Source organism: Balaenoptera physalus, assembly GCF_965194825.1.
Source record: "Balaenoptera physalus genome assembly, chromosome: 5".
In the NCBI taxonomy this organism is placed as follows: domain Eukaryota; kingdom Metazoa; phylum Chordata; class Mammalia; order Artiodactyla; family Balaenopteridae; genus Balaenoptera; species Balaenoptera physalus.
Genome location: NC_138884.1, coordinates 3,609,975 through 3,625,038, shown reverse-complemented (window position 1 = coordinate 3,625,038; position 15,064 = coordinate 3,609,975). Strand labels below are relative to the sequence as shown.

General features: G+C 39.9%; 1 protein-coding gene across 3 annotated transcripts in view; it reads right to left on the bottom strand.

The window, feature by feature from the left end:
• LOC309660798 (uncharacterized protein) overlaps positions 1–4,733 on the bottom strand; it is a 336,267-nt gene extending 331,534 nt beyond the window's left edge. For all 3 annotated transcript variants that reach the window (XR_014263638.1, XR_014263639.1, XM_082461925.1), the window contains exon 1: positions 4,635–4,733. The gene's annotated coding sequence lies outside the window, so the exon portion shown is untranslated. The remainder of the gene's footprint in view (positions 1–4,634) is intronic.
• Positions 4,734–15,064: the final 10,331 nt, after the last annotated feature.

The window sequence follows — 15,064 nt, the reverse complement described above, 5'->3', positions numbered from 1 at the left end:
GAATCAGTTATACATATACATATATCTACTCTTTTTTAGATTCTTTTCCCATATAGGTCATTACAGAGTCTTGAGTAGACTTCCCTGTGCTATACAGTAGGTCCATGTTGGTTATCTATTTTATACATAGTCGTGTGTATATGTCAATCCCAAACTCCTTGTCTATCCCTCTCCTCCCCCTCCCCTTTGGTCACCATAAGTTTGTTTTCTATGTCTGTGAGTCTATTTCTATTTTCTAAATAGGTTTATTTGTATCCTTTTTTTAGATTCCACATCCATGTGATATCATATGATACTTGTCTTTCTCTGTCTGACTTACTTCACTTAGTATGATAATCTCTAGGTCCATCCATGTTGCTGTAGATGGCATTATTTCATTCTTTTTTATGGCTGAGTAATAGTCCATTGTATATATGTACCACATCTTCTTGATCCAATCATCTGTCGATGGACATTTAGGTTGCTTCCATGTCCTGGCTATTGTAAATAGTGCTGCAATGAACATTGGGGTGCATGTATCTTTTCAAATTAGAGTTTTCGTGTTTTCCGGATATAAGCCCAGGAGTGGTATTGCTGGGTCATATGGTAGTTCTATTTTTAGTTTTTTGTTTTTTTTTTTAAAGAAATTCCTTTATTTTTATTATTTATTTATTTATTTATTTATTTTTAGCTGTGTTGGGTCTTCGTTTCTGTGCAAGGGCTTTCTCTAGTTGCGGCAAGCCGGGGCCACTCTTCATCGCAGTGCGCGGGCCTCTCACTATCGCGGCCTCTCTTGTTGCGGAGCACAGGCTCCAGACCCGCAGGCTCAGTAGTTGTGGCTCATGGGCCCAGTTGCTCCACGGCACGTGGGATCTTCCCAGACCAGGGCTCGAACCCGTGTCCCCCGCATTAGCAAGCAGACTCTCAACCACTGCGCCACCAGGGAAGCCCTAGTTTTTTAAGGAACCTCCATACTGTTCTCCATAGTGGTTGCACCAATTTACATTGCCACCCACAGTGTAGGAGGGTTTAAGGAGAGATTCTGGTCCCTAGATTTGCCCAAGAGTTATTGTGCTGAGGCTAATCTAAGGATCAACTCAGCCAGGCCTTGTCTCTCCAGAAACGCTTACAGCAGAGAAGAGCCGGCATGAAGGGTGTGTCTCTTCTGGGTCTCCAGCTGTCTATGCTCACGATGTGTTCTTTTAAACAAAATGGTACTTCACCAAGGTAGGACATGGCATCTAAGTTACAGCTGAGGTGAAACACACTTTGCCTCTTTCTGGGAAGTTTAGGCCCTTATCGCTCTCCCGCTCACGGGCAGCGATGGGCAACGCCAGCGTGCCGCAGACCTACATCTGTCGTGTAACTGTCCTCAAGCTTGTTCTCCCCAGAGTCCAACATCTGCTCACGTCCAAGAACATGAACTTCCCAAAGCCAAAGTCAATAAATAAAAGAAACCTTTCTCCATGGCTCACAAGTGGATTTTCCCAGCTATAAAAAGATATTTCAACGGACAGGAAATAGTTTCCTGACTGACACACTGTCTCCTGAGAGGAATTTTAACTTCTCGTCTCTCCACATTTCAAGTCGGCTGAAGAATCATCCCACCATCCTTAGAAGGCCTCCTAACATGCTTCTCTTGGGTAATTAGATGATAAAATCATGAACACCATGATATAATCTGAACCTGAGGATCCTTTTAAGTCATCCAACCACTGGGAAACCCCCACCTTTACCCCTAATTAGAAATGTTGTTTTGATTAGCTCAGAGAATAAGGTCCAGGTATACTTGGAGATCGTTTTCCCCAAATAGCTGCTAGTAGTTCAAGTGGCAAAATATTTTTCAATATTTGGTCCATCTCAAAAAGATCCATTTAATTCAACATGGGTATTAGTTTCCTAGTCCTGCTATAACAAATCACTGCAAATGTAGTGGCTTAAACAGCATGAGTTTATTCTATTGTGATTCTGGAGATCAAAAGTCTGAAATTCATCTTACAATGAAAGGTTGGTTCCTTCTGAAGGGTCCAGGGGAGAATTTGCTCCTTGCCTTTTCCAGAGGCTGCCTTGCCATCCCCTGCTTCAGAGTCACAGCACTCCAAACTCTGTGTCTGTCTTCTCATCACCTTAATCCTCCTTTGACTTCTTACATCCCTCTGATAAGTGCCCTTGTGATTACATTTAGAGCTCACCCAGATAATCCAGTATATTTCCCCATTTCCAGATTCTTACCTTAATCACTCAGTAAAGTCCCTTTGCCATATAAAGGAACATACACAGGTCCTGAGAATTAAAAAGCAGATAACATTGGGAGGCTATTATTCAGCCTCAGACATATGGCTTTCATTCCTTTTGAACAAGGTGGACCAGCCTGCACTATTTTTTTTAAACAATGTCTTGTTTCACACATTACAGCATGGGTCAATTGATGAAACCTAGTTTTCGCTATTTGGCGGGCAGCCTGCACTATTTTAATAGCTAATCTGAAATTCTGTCCTTTACTCTGATTTTCCTCAGTCACTCTGAGGACCCCAAGACCTCATAACAATAATTCATTCCTTGTCATGCTTCCATATTTTGGGTATTCCATATCTATGGGTTGCTTCCATATCTTAGGTATTGTAAATAGTGCTGCTATGAACACGGGGGTGCATGTATCTTTTCAAATTAGTGTTTTCATTTTTTTCCAGATAAATACCAAGAAGTGGAAATGATGGATCATATGGTAGTTCTATTTTTAGTTTTCTTAGGAACCTCCATATTGTACTCCATAGTGGCTGCACAAAATTACATTTCCACCAACAGAGTACAATTGTCCCCTTTTCTCTACATCCTCTCCAAAAATTGTTATTTGTAGATGTTTTGATAATAGCCATTCTGACAGGTGTGAGGCGATACCTCACTGGTGTTTTAATTTGTGTTTCTCTAGTAATTAGTGATGTTGAGCATCTTTTCATGTGCCTGTTAGCCATCTGTATGTTTTCTTTGGAAAAATGTCTATTTAAGTCTTCTGCACATTTTTGATTGGGCTGTTTTGTTTTTTTTTTTTTTTGATATTGAGCTGTGTGAGATGTTTATATATTTTGGTTATTAATCCCTTAGGCAGATGAAATGATTTTTATGTAGAAAACCCTAAACTCTCCACCCCAAAATTATTAGAACTAATACATGAACTCAGCAAAGTTGTAGGATCCAAGAGCAATATACAGAAATCTGTTGCATTTCTATACACTAATAATTAACTATCAGAAAGAGAAAATAAAAAACAATCCCATTTAAAATCACATCAAAAAGAATAAAATATCTAGGAATAAATATAACCGAGGAGGTGACAGACCTATATTATGAAAACTATAAAATATTGTTGAAGGAAATCAAAGATGATACGAAGAAATGTAATGATATCCCATGCTCTTGGACTGGAAGAATTAATATTGTTAAAATGACCATACTACCCAAAGCAATAAACAGATTTAATGTGATCCCTATGATAATTCCCCTGACATTTTTCACAGAACTTGAACATACAATCTTAAAATTCATATGAACTACAAAAGACCCCAAATCACCAAAGCAATCTTGGAAAAAAAGAACAAAGCTGGAGGTATAAAGTGCCCAGTCTTCATGGGCAAAGCTAGAGTAATCAAAACAACATGGTACTGACACAATCACAAATACCTAGATCAATGGAAGAGAATAGAGAGCCCAGAAAAAAAACTCATGCACCTATGGTCAATTAATCTATGACAAAGGAAGCAAAAATATGCAATGGAGAAAAGACAGTCTCTTCAATAAGTGGACAGCCACGTGTAAAACAATGAAATTAGAACATTCCCTCACACAATATACAAAAATAAACTCAAAATGGATTAAAGACTTAAATGTAAGACCTGAAACCATAAAACTCCTAGAAGAGAACATAGGCAGAATACTCTTTGACATAAATTGCAGCAATGGTTTTTTTTTTTTGTATCTGTCTCATAATGCAAAAGAAAAAAAGGTAAAAATAAGCAAATGAGACTTATTTAAACTTAAAAGCTTTGGCACAGGAGAGAGGGAGAGAAGATGGTGGAAGAGTAAGACGCGGAGATCACCTTCCTTCCCACAGATACAGTAGAAATACATCTACACGTGGAACTGCTCCTACAGAACACCCACTGAACGCTGGCAGAAGACCTCAGACCTCCCAAAAGGCAAGAAACTCCCCACGTACCTGGGGAGGGCAAAAGAAAAAAGAAATAACAGAGACAAAAGAATAGGGACGGGACCTGCACCAGTGGGAGGGAGCCGTGAAGGAGGAAAGGTGTCCACACACTAGGAGCCCCTTCGCGGGCAGAGACTGCGGGTGGCGGAGGAGGGGGAGCTTCGGAGCCGCGGAGGAGAGCGCAGCCACAGGGGTGCGGAGGGCAAAGCGGAGAGATTCCCGCACGGAGGCTCGGCGCCGAGCAGCACTCACCAGCCCAAGAGGCTCGTCTGCTCCCCCGCCGGGGCGGGCGGGGCTGGGAGCTGAGGCTCGGGCTTCGGTCGGATCGCAGGGAGAGGACTGGGGTTGGCGGCGTGAACACAGCCTGAAGGGGTTAGTGCGCCACGGCTAGCCGGGAGGGAGCCCGGGAAAAGGTCTGCAGCTGCCGAAGAGGCAAGAGACTTTTTCTTACCTCTTTGTTTCCTGGTGCGCGAGGAGAGGGGATTCAGAGCGCCACCTAAACGAGCTCCAGAGACGGGCATGAGCCGCAGCCATTAGCACGGACCCCAGAGGCGGGTGCAAGCCGCAGCTGTCAGCACGGACCCCAGAGACGGGCCTGAGACGCTAAGGCTGCTGCTGCCGCCACCAAGAAGCCTGTGTGCGAGCCCAGGTCACTCTCCACACCGCCCCTCCCGGGAGCCTGTGCAGCCCGCCACGGCCAGGCTCCCGTGATCCGGGGACAACTTCTCCGGGACAACGCACGGCGCGCCTCGGGCTGCTGCAACGTCACGACGCCTCTGACGCCGCAGGCTCGCCCCGCCTCCTCCGTACCGCTCCCTCCCCCCGCCTGAGTGAGCCAGAGCCCCCGAAGCAGCTGCTCCTTTAACCCCGTCCTGTCTGGGCAAAGAACAGACGCCCTCAGGCGACCTACACGCAGAGGCGGGGCCAGATCCAAACGGAACCCCGGGAACTGTGCGAACAGAGAAGAGAAAGGGAAACCTCTCCCAGCAGCCTCAGGAGCAGCAGATTAAAGCTCCACAAACAACTTGATGTGCCTGCACCTGTGGAATACCTGAATAGACAACGAATCATCCCAAATTCAGGAGGTGGACTTTGGGAGCAGGATATATTAATTTTTCCCCTTTTCCTTTTTTTGTGAGTGTATATGTATATGCTTCTGGGTGAGATTCTGTCTGTATAGCTTTGCTTTATAATAGCTTTATTTTACTTCACTATATTATATCTTCTTTCTTGCTTGCTTTCTATTTTTTCTCCCTTTTACTCTGAGCCGTGTGCAAGAAAGGCCCTTGGTGCTCCAGCCAGGCATCAGGGCCGTGCCTCTGAGGTGGGAGAGCCAACTTCAGGACATTGGTCCACAAGAGACCTCCCAGCTCCACGTAATACCAAAGGGCAAAAATCTCTCAGAGATCTCCATCTCCACATCAAGACCCAGCTTCACTCAATGACCAGAAAGCTACAGTGCTGGACACCCTATGCCAAACAACTAGCAAGACAGGAACACAGCCCCATCCATTAGCACAGAGGCTGCCTAAAATCATAATAAGGCCACAAACACCCCAAAACACACCACCAGACGTGGACGTGCCCACCAGAAAGACAAGATCCAGCCTCATGCACCAGAACTCAGGCACTAGTTCCCTCCACCAGGAAGCCTACACAACCCACTGAACCAACCTTAGCCACTGGGGACAGATACCAAAAACAACAGGAACTACAAACCTGCAGCCTGTGAAAAGGAGACCCCAAACACAGTAAGATAAGCAAAATGAGACGACAGAAAAACACACAGCAGGTGAAGGAGCAGGGTCAAAACGCTCCAGACCTAACAAATGAAGAGGAAACAGGTAGTCTACCTGAAAAAGAATTCAGAATAATGATAGTAAGGATGATCCAAAATCTTGGAAATAGAATAGACAAAATGCATGATACATTTAACAAGGACGTAGAAGAACTAAAGAGGAACCAAGCAACGATGAAAAACACAATAAATGAAGTTAAAAATACTCTAGATGGGATCAATAGCAGAATAATTGAGGCAGAAGAAAGGATAAGTGACCTGGAAGATAAAATGGTAGAAATAACTACTGCAGAGCAGGATAAAGAAAAAAGAATGAAAAGAACTGAGGACAGTCTCAGAGACCTCTGGGACAACATTAAACGCACCAACATTCGAATTATAGGGGTCCCAGAAGAAGAAGAGAAAAAGAAAGGGACTGAGAAAATATTTGAAGAGATTATAGTTGAAAACTTCCCTAATATGGGAAAGGAAATAGTTAATCAAGTCCTGGAAGCACAGAGAGTCCCATACAGGATAAATCCAAGGAGAAACACGCCAAGACACATATTAATCAAACTGTCAAAAATTAAATATATAGAAAACATATTAAAAGCAGCAAGGGAAAGACAACAAATAACACACAAGGGAATCCCCATAAGGTTAACAGCTGATCTTTCAGCAGAAACTCTGCAAGCCAGAAGGGAGTGGCAGGATATACTTAAAGTGATGAAGGAGAAAAACCTAAAACCAAGATTAGTCTACCCAGCAAGGATCTCATTCAGATTTGATGGAGAAATTAAAACCTTTACAGACAAGCAAAAGCTGAGAGAGTTCAGCACCACCAAACCAGCTTTAAAACAAATGCTAAAGAACTTCCCTAGGCAAGAAACACAACAGAAGGAAAACACCTACAATAACAAACCCAAAACATTTAAGAAAATGGGAATAGGAACATACATATTGATAATTACCTTAAATGTAAATGGATTAAATGCTCCCACCAAAAGACACAGACTGGCTGAATGGATACAAAAACAAGACCTATATATATGCTGTCTACAAGAGACCCACTTCAGACCTAGAGACACATACAGACTGAAAGTGAGGGGATGGAAAAAGATATTCCATGCAAATGGAAATCAAAAGAAAGCTGGAGTAGCAATTCTCATATCAGACAAAATAGACTTTAAAATAAAGACTATTACAAGAGACAAAGAAGGACACTATATAATGATCAAGGGATCGAGCCAAGAGGAAGGTATAACAATTGTAAATATTTATGCACCCAACATAGGAGCACCTCAATACATAAGGCAAATACTAACAGCCATAAAAGGGGAAATCGACAGCAACACAATCATAGTAGCGGACTTTAACACCCCACTTTCACCAATGGACAGATCATCCAAAATGAAAATAAATAAGGAAACACAAGCTTTAAATGATACATTAAACAAGATGGACTTAATTGACATTTATAGGGCATTCCACCCCAAAACAACAGAATACACATTTTTCTCAAGTGCTCATGGAACCTTCTCCAGGATAGATCATATCTTGGGTCACAAATCAAGCCTTGGTAAATTTAAGAAAATTGAAATCGTATCAAGTATCTCTTCCAACCACAACGCTATGAGACTAGATATCAATTACAGGAAAAGATCTGTAAAAAATACAAACACATGGAGGCTACACAATACACTACTTAATAACGAAGTGATCACTGAAGAAATCAAAGGGGAAATCAAAAAATACCTAGAAACAAATGACAATGGAGACACGACGACCCAAAACCTATGGGACGCAGCAAAAGCAGTGCTAAGAGGGAAGTTTATAGCAATACAAGCCTACCTCAAGAAACAGCAAACATCTCGAATAAACAACCTAACCTTGCACCTGAAGCAATTAGAGAAAGAAGAACAAAAAAAACCCAAAGCTAGCAGAAGGAAAGATATCATAAAGTTCAGATCAGAAATAAATGAAAAAGAAATGAAGGAAACAATAGCAAAAATCAATGAAACTAAAAGCTGGTTCTTTGAGAAGATAAACAAAATTGGTAAACCATTAGCCAGACTCATCAAGAGAAAAAGGGAGAAGACTCAGATCAATAGAATTAGAAATGAAAAAGGAGAAGTAACCACTGACACTGCAGAAATACAAAAGATCATGAGAGATTACTACAAGCAACTCTATGCCAATAAAATGGACAACCTGGAAGAAATGGACAGATTCTTAGAAATGCACAACCTGCCAAGACTGAACCAGGAAGAAATAGAAAATATGAACAGACCAATCACAAGCACTGAAATTGAAACTGTGATTAAAAACCTTCCAACCAACAAAAGCCCAGGACCAGATGGCTTCACAGGTGAATTCTATCAAACATTTAGAGAAGAGCTAACACCTATCCTTCTCAAACTCTTCCAAAATATTGCAGAGGGAGGAACACTCCCAAACTCATTCTACAAGGCCACCATCACCCTGATACCAAATCCAGACAAAGATGTCACAAAGAAAGAAAACTACAGGCCAATATCACTGATGAACATAGATGCAAAAATCCTCAACAAAACACTAGCAAACAGAATCCAACAGCACATTAAAAGGATCATACACCATGATCAAGTGGGGTTTCTCCCAGGAATGCAAGGATTCTTCAATATACGCAAATCAATCAACATGATACACCATATTAACAAATTGAAGGAGAAAAACCATATGATCATCTCAATAGATGCAGAGAAAGCTTTCGACAAAATTCAACACCCATTTATGATAAAAGCCCTGCAGAAACTAGGCATAGAGGGAACTTTCCTCAACATAATAAAGGCCATATATGACAAACCCACAGCCAACATTGTCCTCAATGGTGAAAAACTGAAACCATTTCCACTAAGATCAGGAACAAGACAAGGTTGCCCACTCTCACCACTATTATTCAACAGTTTTGGAAGTTTTAGCCACAGCAATCAGAGAAGAAAAAGAAATAAAAGGAATCCAAATCAGAACAGAAGAAGTAAAGCTGTCACTGTTTGCAGATGACATGATACTATACATAGAGAATCCTAAAGATGCTACCAGAAAACTACTGGAGCTAATCAATGAATTTGGTAAAGTAGCAGGATACAAAATTAATGCACAGAAATCTCTTGCATTCCTATACACTAATGATGAAAAATCTGAAAGAGAAATTAAGGAAACACTCCCATTTACCACTGCAACAAAGAGAATAAAATACCTAGGAATAAACCTACCTAAGGAGACAAAAGACCTGTATGCAGGAAACTATGAGACACTGATGAAAGAAATTAGAGATGATACAAACAGATGGAGAGATATACCATGCTCTTGGATTGGAAGAATCAACATTGTGAAAATGACTCTACTACCCAAAGCAATCTACAGATTCAATGCAATCCCTATCAAACTGCCACTGGCATTTTTCACAGAACTAGAACAAAAAATTTCACAATTTGTATGGAAGCACAAAAGACCCCGAATAGCCAAAGCAATCTTGAGAACGAAAAATGGAGCTGGGGGAATCAGGCTCCCTGACTTCAGACTATATTACAAAGCTACAGTAATCAAGACAGTTTGGTACTGGCACAAAAACAGAAATATAGATCAATGCAACAGGATAGAAAGCCCAGAGATAAACTCACGCACATATGGTCACCTTATCTTTGATAAAGGAGGCAAACATATACAGTGGAGAAAAGACAGCCTCTTCAGTAAGTGGTGCTGGGAAAATTGGACAGATACATGTAAAAGTATGAAATTAGAACTCTCCCTGACACCATGCACAAAAATAAACTCAAAATGGATTAAAGACCTAAGTGTAAGGCCAGACACTATCAGACTCTTAGAGGAAAACATAGGCAGAACACTCTATGACATAAATCACAGCAAGATTCTGTTTGACCCAGCTCCTAGAGAAATGGAAATAAAAACACAAATAAACAAATGGGACCTAATGAAACTTAAAAGCTTTTGCACAGCAAAGGAATCCATAAACAAGACCAAAAGGCAACCCTCAGAATGGGAGAAAATATTTGCAAATGAAGCAACTGACAAAGGATTAATCTCCAAGATTTACAAGCAGCTCATGCAGCTCAATAACAAAAAAATGAACAACCCAATCCAAAAATGGGCAGAAGACCTAAACAGACATTTCTCCAAAGAAGATATACAGATTGCCAACAGACACATGAAAGAATGCTCAACGTCATTAATCATTAGAGAAATGCAAATCAAAACTACAATGAGATATCATCTCACACCGGTCAGAATGGCCATCATCAAAAAATCTAGAAACAATAAATGCTGGAGAGAGTGTGGAGGAAAGGGAACCCTCTTGCACTGTTGGTGGGAATGTAAATTGATACAGCCACTATGGAGAACAGTATGGAGGTTCCTTAAAAAACTACAAATAGAACTACCATACAACCCAGCAATCCCACTACTGGGCATATACCCTGAGAAGACCATAGCTCAAAAAGAGTCATGTACCAAAATGTTCATTGCAGCTCTATTTACAATAGCCAGGACATGGAAGCAACCTAAGTGTCCATCGACAGATGAATGGATAAAGAAGATGTGGCATCTTCTATATACAATGGACTATTACTCAGCCATAAAAAGAAATGAAATGGAGGTATTTGTAATGAGATGGATGGAGTTAGAGTCTGTCATACAGAGTGAAGTAAGTCAGAAAGAGAAAAATAAATACAGTATGCTAACACATATATATGGAATCTAAGGAAAAAAAAAAAAAAAGACCATGAAGAACCTAGTGGCAAGACGGGAATAAAGACACAGACCTACTAGAGAATGGACTTGAGGATATGGGGAGGGGGAGGGGTGAGATGTGACAGGGTGAGAGAGTGTCATGGACATATATACACTACCAAATGTAAAATAGATAGCTAGTGGGAAGCAGCCGCATAGCACAGGGAGATCAGCTTGGTGCTTTGTGACCACCTAGAGGGGTGGGATGGGGAGGGTGGGAGGGAGGGAGATGCAAGAGATATGGGAACATATGTATATGTATAACTGATTCACTTTTTTATAAAGCAGAAACTAACACACCATTGTAAAGCAATTATACTTCAATAAAGATGTTAAAAAAAAAAAAGCTTTGGCACATAAAGAGAACCATCTACAAAATGAAAAGACAACCTATGGAATGGGACAAAATATTTGTAAATAATATAACCCTAACCATTGCTTCCTAAATCCAGATCCTTACCTCTGTCTTTGAGCTACAGTGTCAATCCGTTGTTTGTGGAGTCTCAGATAACACTGGAGTGAGGAGAGAAATGATCTTTTCCCGTGCCTAGGGCTGAATCATGAAAGGACTATTTTTTTACTAAAATGACCAAATACTCTAGGATTGCCAAACCACATCACAAAAATCTGAGCCCATAGTCAGATCTGTAAACCCTGGGGATATTTAAAAGAAAATAAGTAATTCAGTTGTCCAAAAGATTAAATAACAACAATGAAAACATGATGCTTAGAGCACAATACTCTCATTTCCTATAAGACAGAACGGTAAGAGTAATTGAACCAAAGTCTCTTGATTTTCAAAACTCTCCTTACTAAATGAAGTAAAAAGGGACCAATAAAGCTTTCTATCTCATAGCCTTTAAAGGCCCTTACAGTTGATCTTCACAAACTAATCCTTAGACTCTTGAAGTCAAAAATCTATTTCTAGATAAGGTATTCTCTTTTCATCCAAGAGTAGATATATCTTCTTAGTTTGATTTAAATTTTTCTCTTATTCAGAAAAGATGACCTAGGGAAATAATAGGAAAAAATTATTACATGGATAAAGGAATCTGCAAAATCACAGTCGACACATTTTTCATGTTGATATTTGTTATTTCTATTGTAAAATTATAGTCTTGGTTTCTAACCATTTCTTTGTTAAATGATCGTAACGTGTAGTATATAATCAGTTACCATCAAGTGTCTGCTGAATTATGGGGCCAGCCTGGTGGAGTGCTGCTTCCCTCATTTTCCTGTTTTGAGTGACAGAATTTTATTGCAATTTTTAGTGGGGATCTAACTTGCCCAGTGGGAATAACTATGAGAATAACAAAAGGAGTTTTGTAATAAGCGTATCGTATATAACAACTGAAAAGTTAACAAAAATAACTAAACCTGTATTACAAAATGAGAATTATATATAATTGTAATTAACTCAAGCACATAGGATGAACAAGAAATAATAAACTCTGAGATTTTGATATTCCAGCTCTTCTCAGGAGCTGGTCAACCTGTGACACAGTTAAAAGTATTTTACTCTTTTCTGATTGAATATTTTCTCTTTCTTGTTTTGGGGTTCTTCTGTTTCTTTCTAATTTTAAAAGAAGTCTGCATTTTTTAGCTTACAGTTGCATCAACTTGGAATTTTAAATATGAGGTATTTATTCTCTATCTAAATAATTTTTTAAATTTTAATTTTATATTGGAGTATAGTTGATTTACAATGTTGTGTTAGTTTCAAGTGTACAGCAAAGTGATTCAGTTATACATATACACATATCCATTCTTTTTCAGATTCTTTTCCCATATAGGTTATTACAGAATATTGAGCAGAGTTCCCTGTGCTATGCAGTAGGTTCTTGTTGATTATCTATTTTATATATAGTAGTGTGTATATGTTAATTTTTTTCCCTTCAAAACATTGTGTAAAATCCCTGCAATGACCTGTCTGTCACTGGGAGTGGTCCTTCTCTGTCACACTATGGGAAACCCTAGTAAAACAAGGGGGCCCTTGTTGTAGCAGGCTTCTGCTCAGAGTTGCATTCATAGACACTCAACCAGGAAGCAAGATAATTTTTAAAGGGAATCCAATATTTTCTTTCATATATTGAATAATACTGAAAGAGACTAAAGACTAGGAAACTCAGCAGCCGAGTTAAAACAATCCCCAAAGGGCAAGGAATAGTAGATTCTTTGCAGAGAAAAACAAAATTTTCTGAAGCCAGAGAGAGGTAAGTGGGAGAAGGGAACAAGGAATATTACACAGCACTGAGGCTTGTCTGTCATGTTTCTACAACTTTCGACCCTGGTGTTGCAGCACTTTCTGCTTTTGTTTCTTGTTCAAGCCTGTGAGACTTCAAATAAGACAGAATTAGAAGGGGTTTTACAGCCATCTGCTTTTTGTGAAGAAAAAAATAACTTCCAAACTGACTCTGAAGTAAAGAGTCTTCCCCATTGACCAAAAATCATGTGTGCGAAGGCAATTTCAAGGAAAGCCATTTGTGCAACCTTTTTGGACGTAGCAATTCAAACATTTACTGTTTAATCATTCACAGAGCAAGGAGCCAGAGCACAGAATCTGGAGCTAGCCTGGCTGGGTTCACCTTCTAGTTCTAAGCAGTCTATCTGCAACTTCAGCAAGATGCCTTCTTTTCTGTGCCTCAGGGTCTTCATCTGATAAGTGGTGAGAATAATATTATCTGTCTTACAGGCTTGTGACAGATCAACTTGTCCTAAATGTGACCTGCTTACCCAAGCGCCTAGCACATAGGAAAAGCTCAGTGAACCTTGGTTATTACCATTCATGTCCACTCTCGCGGAGGCTACATAGACACAGTGCTTTTGGACATTAGGATATTGTCTACTTTTAGTATATTCACAGTGTAGAAAGATTTCTATAGGCTCTAATACACATAATGCTGTGCATTCCTAGGTTCACAAAAAAGTATTTACTTAGACTAGAAAATCATTGTGACGCTAAGAGCCTCCTGCCAGCAAAAGATTGCCTCTCCTAAGAGAAAGGCTAATGTGCGTAGATGTTGTGTCCATAAATACCCAGGGTAAATTTTGGATTGAATTTACCATCCGACAGACACATAGTTGGCCAGTGGTCTACTTTTCCCAAATCTGAAGCTGTTGCAGTTCCAGGCTCTGGAAACATGGGATTTGGTGCTTACGTTCCAGTCTGGAATTCCAGTCTTGACCCCAGAGCTGTGTTGGGTCAAGACTCAGGCTCTATGGTCATCTGGTCATGGTCCTGCTGGCTCAGGTTGCCTCCTTAGACTGCTTGACATTACCAGGTTTAGAGCCTCATTCAATGTTACCACAGCTTCAGAGGCATTTGGTTAACTCCAACTTGCTGGTTCTGAAAGTGGCCATGATTTTGGACTTTAATGCTTTTATTGCTCTTGGAAGCATCTGTAGTCTCTTTGCTTGTTTTCTGCTCCAAATTTGGACTTCGCTTTTTCCCTCTGCTCCAAGCCTTCCATCCCAGATAACAGCCTCACACTTATCTCTTATCTCCAATAGAAAGTAACACATAATATGATGAATTAGTATTCTTAATTTCATTGAGAAATGGTTAACATAAGAGTCTCGTATAGGTTCCATTCTATCACCAATTGTGGGTAGGTCAGTCCAGGTTTTGAAATCATTGTTTTCTTATCTAAGGTTTGATCCAGTTTCGAAAACATATGCATTTCCTACTTTCTTACCAAGGTGAGGGTATTCCTGTCTATTTCTATTTTTCTGAGAGTTTTTATCATGAAAGTGTGTTGAATTTTGTCAAATGCTTTTTCTGCATTAATTGATATGATCATGTGATTTTTTATTTTGTCTGATAATATGGTAAAGTTTGCTTTATGACTAAAGATATGGTCTATTTTGGTATATGTTCCATGGGTACTTGAAAATAATTTCTATTCATTGCTGTTGGGTGGACTGCTCTATAAATGTTGATTAGATCCTGTTGGTTGAGGGTGTTCAGTTCTTTTACATCCTTGCTGAATTTCAGCCTAATTGTTCTATCAATTGTTGAAAGAGGGGTATTGAAGTCTCCAACTGTAATTGTGGATTTGTCTATTTTTCCTTTCAGTTCTATCAGTTTTTTCTTCATGTATTTTGAAGGTCTGTTGTGTGGTAGACACCTGTTCATGATTGCTATGTCTTCTTGGTGGATTGACTCTTTTATCATTATATAATATCTTTCTCTGTCTCTGGCAATTTTATTTGCTCTGAAGCCTACTTATCCAACATAAATATAGTTAATCTTGCTTTCTTTTGATTAATGTTTGCATAGCATGATGTAAATTTTCCCATCTTTTTCTTTCAACCTG